Source organism: Pongo abelii, chromosome 9 (assembly GCF_028885655.2).
Source record: "Pongo abelii isolate AG06213 chromosome 9, NHGRI_mPonAbe1-v2.0_pri, whole genome shotgun sequence".
Lineage (NCBI taxonomy): Eukaryota > Metazoa > Chordata > Mammalia > Primates > Hominidae > Pongo > Pongo abelii.
Window position 1 is genome coordinate 137,068,395 of NC_071994.2, and position 7,542 is coordinate 137,075,936.

Below are 7,542 nucleotides of genomic sequence, written 5' to 3' on the forward strand. Positions count from 1 at the left end.
ATTCCTCCCAAGGGGAGGTGAGAAGCCTTCAATGGATAGCTGCACTTTTTCAGTTCTATTGTCTTAAAAGTTTTATTTATTTTAGAAATAGTTACAACCTAGCCAGGTAAATATATTGCAATAAATTCCATTTCAGTTTTTCCCTCACTGGAATAGCCTCATAAAAGACAACAAAAACCTGTAGAAAATTCAATGAGGGAATAAGATTGTCAATATGGTGTGTGTGTATTTGAAAATAGAATGGCACAATCAGGTATAAAGAAGAGTCTTCATTCAAGTTAATAAAAATCAATCTAGAAGAAAGAAAACTGCATTTTGGTGTCTAAGTAATCTTATCTTTTAATAACAATAAAACTTTCCACTTTACAGGGGTTTTTCTTTGGAGTCTCTAAGAGTTTGTCAAGTAAGTGCTGGACTGGGGTTGATGGTACACCCAGAAGCTAAGAGTCTGTCCCTGACCTCCACCAGTAATGATGGCGAGACCTTATCCTTGAGGCACCTCTGCTACACATACAGTTCCCCACCATCGCCATCCCTTAACTCACCAATCAGTAATGTTGACAAGTCAGTGTTGTTCCAACTACAAAACCAAATATAATTAAGAGGAAATGGGAATTCTGTAAAAAAGCATGTGCATTAGGTACTATTTTGTTGCAAATAATGAAATGCACTTAATAAATGGGAGCTATGCCACATGAATAGATGACTCTAAACACCCAAATGAAAAATAATAAATCTGACCTCCAGAGCCAGATAAAACTATTTTCATTTTATTGAACTACCATATTTTTATGTCTCTAAGAAGTTATTGATTGCAAGACATGCCATCAATCTAATAACTTTCAGGGGGAAAGGAAAGAACAACCACATTGAATATACATATCAATTATAAGAAACATATTGATTTTAGAAATGTTAAAACATGGGGGGGAATATGTCTTACAAGTGAGGAAATACAGCAAATATAAATGTGTACTAAGTTTAAAGAGTACTTTTATATTTATTATCTAATTTTTACCACAATTTCATAAGGCTACTATGATTATTCCATTTTACAGATGAAAAAAAGCCCAGCCTCTGAGACGTTGATTAACTTGCTCAGGATCACACAGCTAATAAACCAATACCCTTAACTCTTCGCTTCTGAATTCCGTGTTCTTCTCACCACTCCACACTACCTTTCTGTCTTAAAGTAATAGAACTCTTTTATCTAAAATGTTTTTCTGATCACTAATAAAGAAAGATACATTTTTACAAGACTGCTCCAATAAATTCTTCATAACTGCTCTTGAAATTTCTTCATGCTTAGCTAAGATGGTCTTCACACCACCTATAAATCAAGTTCTCTACTCGTTGGTAGTCAGGTTAATAGAGATGCAGCCATCCCAAAGGATGCACTCTCCAAGAAAAGATACGGATCACTGGCTGAAAGCTCATGTGGCCCCTGCAGCAGCTAGCTCACTGCTGTTTGCTTCCTCACTCATTCTGGACAGAGCACACCTGCTTTTGCAGGTTAAAATTTCGAATTGGCTACGTTAATTACCCTTGGTGTGTTGTGAATCTTCTTTTTGAATCTTCACTAATGAATGTGCAGTGCCCGTGAAGCTTTCATTGACTGGTTATGCAATCAGCTGTCCCCACAGCATCTTAGTGATGAGAGTGGGAACCTGCAAGTGGCTTTCTCCATTACCTAGATTGCTAGAAATCGATTCAGTGGTGGGAGTCTGGCTATACCTGGTTATGACCTGGAAGCCTCCTGGGAGGTCAGCAGATCTAGAGTCAGAGGAGCATTTGCCTAATACGGACATGCCTCCTGGTGTACCATCCAGGGCCTGGGTATGGGGTGGCACTGGGGGACATCTGACATCCCCCCTGGTGCATGTGGCCAGCACGGTGGTGGCACGGTGGTGGCAGAATGTGTAAACAGAGGAACCAGAGCACATCCTCATCAGCACAACCGGTGCCACAACCGGACGGAGGACAGACAAGCCTCAAGAGGGGAAAGGAGGCTTGCTCTTCCCTCTGGCCTGCAGTAAGGGCCCTCCAGGCTACTTCACCAACCACAAGTCCCACCTTAGACAAAGCCAGGTGCACTCTGCAATCCCGCCCCCTTCTCACCCACAGAGGCACTGTGCTGGAGGCTATGGAAGTATATACGGAGTTTCTGTTTTTGTCCCAATAAACTTCAACAAGTAAGCAGAACTATTTGTTTTGGTTTATTAGTGAAAGATTCCCCAGAACTACAAGTTTAGTGGTAATTATTTAAGAGTTTGAATTTTCCATTAGTATTCAGGGGCTGGCTTTGTGCTTCAAGCCTAATGCTCTTACTAAGTCACTTCTTACCATTTAAAGAGGGGGAAGCTATAACTGAGCTTGTGGTGTAGGAAAGGCAAAAGAAAAATGAGGACAAAGAGGGAAGCCCATGATAAATTTGGAATGCAGTGGGGGTTCCAACAGTAACACCAAAGTGACTTTCTACGTAATAATCAGATCCTCTGAGACCAGTGGTCCCTTTGCATGGCCCCAAGAGAAAACCACACAGAAAACAGAGACAGCCTTTTAAAGGCAAGAGAAAACTTGTTTGATTTCCTCTTTTAACATAATTTGGGGAAAAAATACAAAACAAATTAAAAAATTGAGTTTGCTCATTAAAAAGCCACAATGAGTTTGGGTGTGGTGGTTCATGCCTGTAATCCCAACACAAGACAGACGGAGGCCAGGAGATTGAGATGAGCCTGGCCAGCATGGTGAAACCTCCTCACCTCTACTAAAAATATAAAAATTAGCTGGGTGTGGCGGTGCGTGCCTGTAATCCCAGCTACTCAGGAGGCTGAGACATGAGAATTGCTGAAACTGCGGAGGTAAGGTTGCAGTAAGCTGAGACCACACCACTGTACTCCAGCCTGGGGGACAAAGTGAGATGCTGTCCAAAAAAAAAATAAAAACCCACAATGAAATATATCACCTCATACCTGTCAAAATAGCTCTTATCAAAAAGATGAAATATCAGCAGTGGCAAGTAGGTCAAGAAAAGAAAGCTGTGGCATACTGTTGGTGGAAATGTAAATTGGTACAGCCACTATGGAACGCTGCACGGAGGGTCCTCAAAAAATTAAAAATAGAACTACCATGTGATCCAGCAATACCACCGCTGGGTCTACACCCAAAGGAAATGAAATCAGTGTGCTGAAGGGATACCTGCCCTCCCATGTCCATTCCAGCACTATTCACAACAACCAAGATAATATGGGAACAACCTAAGTGTCCATCGCCATATGAATGGATAAAGAAAATGTGGTATCCACGCACAATTGAATACCATTCGGTCATAAAAAGAAGGAAATCCTGTCGTTTGCAATAACGGGGTGAATTTAGATGAGATCATGCCAAGTGAAATAAGCCACAGACAGAAAGACTATATTATCTCATTTACACGTAGAATCTTGTGGTGTTTTGTTTTGTTTTGTTTTGTTTTTTGAGACGGAGTCTCGCTCTGTCACCCAGGCTGGAATGCAGTGGCACGATCTCCGCTCACTGCAACCTCTGCCTCCCGGGTTAAAGCGATTCTCCTGCCTCAGCCTCCTGAGTAGCTGGGATTACAGGTGCCCACCATCACGCCCTGCTAATTTTTTTTTTTTTTTGTATTTTTAGTAGAGACGGGGTTTCACCATGTTGGCCAGGCTGGTTTTGAACTCCTGACCTCAGGTGATCCACCCGCTTCGGCCTCCCAAAGTGCTAGGATTGAAGGCATGAGCCACCACGTCAAGCCACACATAGAATCTTAAAAAGTCAAACTCATAGAAGCAGAAAGTAGAACAGTGGTTACCAGCAGCTGCGGGCATAGAGGAAATGGGAAGATTTTGGTCAAAGGGTACAAACCTTCAGTCACGAGATAAACAGATGCTGGAAATCAGTAAAGGTGGTGATGGAAATGTCAATTAACTTGGTTGTGGCAGTCATGATACCATGTATTCATATATCAAATCATTATGTTATACACCTCGGATATATACAATCTTTGTCAATTAAACATCTTTTAAATTAATTAATTGTTTTAAATGCCCTAACTATAAAGAAAATTCAAAGCAGTTACTTTAAGAGAAACCCCCTTTCCCAAAAGCCATGTAAAACGGGGCAGACAGTTCCTCCGTAGTGTGACCCTACGTCCCATCCAGAGACCAAGGACAGCACAGGAGGTTACCTTAGCAGCCCCCGCTCCTTAGGAGATAGATTTTACTTTTCTCTCTATTGTAAAAAGGGAACAGATGTCCCCTAGGCAATTTTACTGCAAAGGACCTCAGCAAGTGGCAGCTGCTTCAGGCTTCAGCCATCCCTTCCAGGCACTTCTGAAGCTAAGGGAATTTCCTTCCTTCCTTGGCCGCCCCTCCTGGAGTCTCCACCCACAGAGCTGAGCCTGCCTGGTCCGCTCCACCACAGAGCGTGAGGACAGATCTGATATACATAAATCAACATATTACTCATTTTCTAGCACTGCCTTTGACAGCTGTTACATGAGCACATTGTTAGAAACTGTCAAGCAATGATACACAGTGCCTTTTACAACATATGTTGACTTTCATCTAATGTAGCTCCATAATTAGCCCCAGGGAAAGTGAATCCAGGCATCCACCTGGCTGTGTGATCTCAGTTAACCTTTGCTTTCTTCTGAGGGAAGTTAGCAGGGTCGGGGGTGAAGATCCAGGCAACGAGGCCCCCAGGACTCAGAGAAAGGCAGTAAGTGTGCAAGCTGTGCAGCGTATGGGAGACAAACTGCTTACACCTCCCTACCCTCAGCCTATGGTCAGAGATTGGGGGGCTCCAGGGGTTCTGGTCAGGGTTTTCAAGTCCCTCAGGCCTGGATGAGCTCTGGGATCATTAATGGAAAAATAAAATAAATCTTCCTGGAACCTGGGCCATTCAACGTGAAAGAACCTGAGAGAAAAAGCTAAGTGTTGCTTCAAACATTATTCTTGTTGCTCCTCTGTTTCTTTTTCAGGAAATGACAAAACCTGAAAACCACTCATGGCAAGAAAAACACATTTCCACTGACCTTCAGGGTTTGGCAGGTCTTTTAGCCATGCAAATTGATACAATAAAATATGGACTTGGGGTAAGAAGGTCTGGATTCAGGTTCCTGATCCTTCACTTGCCAACAGAGTAACCATGGGAAACTTATAATTTGTCAGGGCCTTCCTGTCCTCAGCTTCAAATGGGAATAAGGGCAGCAGGTGCATTGCCAAAATCATTAAAGCCAGTGATGTGGTAGTGGTTCTCCATGGCTCCCCCAGCACCCTGGACAGTGCCTAGATCAAGAAACCTTTTTAATAAATGAATTCATACATGCAGTATTCTAATGAAGACCAAATGAGGAGATGTAGAAACATTTTGAGGACAGAAACTCAGTGTCCAAATATCAATTATTTCATTTACGCTTCCATGTCTGGTTTTGGGAGCTAGGTCAGAGAAAGAGCACTAGCTATCTTACAAGCAATAAACCAGAATAAATCTGAGGGAATTCAAAAGGCATGAATTGAACTAAAGGCAAAAGAGTTGCCTAAAAGTTTAACTATTTGAAGACAACTAGCATTCCCCATATAGACACATCCGAAGTCAAAAAATGGAAAAAGGAGGAATTCCCAAGAGGATGTCCTCCTGAAGGAATTGTACCTCTGTCTGCATCCGTTCACCATGAGTCCCACCTCAGCCGTCCATGAGTACCACCTGCCACATGCAATGCAATGTCAGAGAGACTGTGGGAACTCACAAACCACACAAAGCAAGGAACCTGCTCTGCAAGTGTCTGAGTTGGGCCCCAAGGATGCAATAAAGACCTGACACCATGCTTGACCTCAGGGAGTCCAGTGGGAGAGGGAGTCCAGTGGGGTGGTGGTGCAGCAGGGCTATGATACAGAGAAGTAGCCAGGAAAAGGGCCACAGACAGAATCCCAAAGAACAGCCATTTAGGATATGGACAAAGAGGACTGTCCAAAGTAGGAAGAAAATTAAGAGAAAAAGATGTCCTAGAAACCAATAGAGAAGTAAATTTCCAGAATGAGTCCTCATTTCCTAGGTTAAGATGCTATGGAAAGTTCAAGTAAAATAAGGACTGAAAACCATTCAGGAGATAGCCAATCAGCAATGAACAAGTGATTTTATTGAGACACGTAAAAAATTAGGTAGTATTATCAAGGCAGATCTGACCAGGTGTCAAAGGGTAAAAATTAGAAATGCTATGAGAACTCATAAGATGGAGGGAAAGATCTCTGTAGGAGAGAGAGGTTAAGAGATGACTGATTCACAAGATATAAATTGAAGTGGGCTTTCAGAGATTAGTAGAATGGCGGGGGATGGGGAGGACAGCAGGGGACTAGAGCTCCCAGTTGGGGGTAAAGGTTGAGTACAGCATGGGGCTGTGTATACTCTGGTGATTTCCAAGGGCCAGGGAAGAGGGTTTGGGGAAATGAGGCTGGGAAAGGAATTTGGGGTCAGACTGAGAAGGGACTTAGAGGCCAGGATCCCAGTTTGTCTCATAAGATTTGGGTAGGGTCAGACATGTGCACTTGAAGCCTGGAGAAAATCCATGTAACAGCAGTGTGCTGGCTAGACTGGAGCGGAGAAAAGCAGCTAGCTCAGAGGCCACAGAACAAGAGGAAGAGGCAGGGCTTAACCTGGAAAATATAAAGGGTCAGGCTTTCACTCATATGAGCAATATTTTTGTCATAAAAGAAATGAGACCATTTGCCTATCATGGCAGGGAGCAAATCCGCTTATCCCTTGTATCAGCATGCTAGGTTCCCTTAGAGTTTAAGACAATGGGCTCTGAAGTCAGACTGAGCTGGTTCAAAGATCAAATCGGTGACATCCCTACTACACGCCCTTGTTAGGTTGCCTGCCTCCTTGGAACTTCAATTTTTTCATGTATGAAATGGAGAAATCAATAGAACCTACTCAGAGTGTTTTAAGTATATTAAAAGAGGTAATGCATGTAAATGGCTGACAAAGGATAAGCACTCAATAAGTGTTATCTATGATACTATTTTATTACTGAAGAATATTGCTCAATCAGGTTGGAGAAATATCTGCAAAACATATGAAATAAACACCTCGAGAAATGCAAGTCATCAATAAACATGAAAAATTGCTTACCTTCAGATGTTCAAAAATTTACATGATCTAATAGCCGACACTTAAACAATCTGAGAATACCAAGTGTGGCTGGCAAAATTCTGAGAAGGTCTCCAAGATTCCCACCCCATGATGTACAGGTCCTGTGTAATCCCCTCCCCTTGACTGTGGGCAGAACCTGTGAATAGGATAGCAGTCCTGTGATTAGATTAACAATCCGTCAACTTTTAGTTAATCAAAAAGGAGTCTATGCCGAGTGGGCCTGACCTAATCAAAGGGGCCTTTAGAAAGCGGCAAAACATCGAGAGGCGTGCTCCTCTTGGCCTTGCTGATGCAGTGTCCGTGCGTCTTACAGCTGCAAGGAATTGAATTCTGCCAACAGCCAGGGGAAAGAGAATCCTGAGACTCAGATGAGAC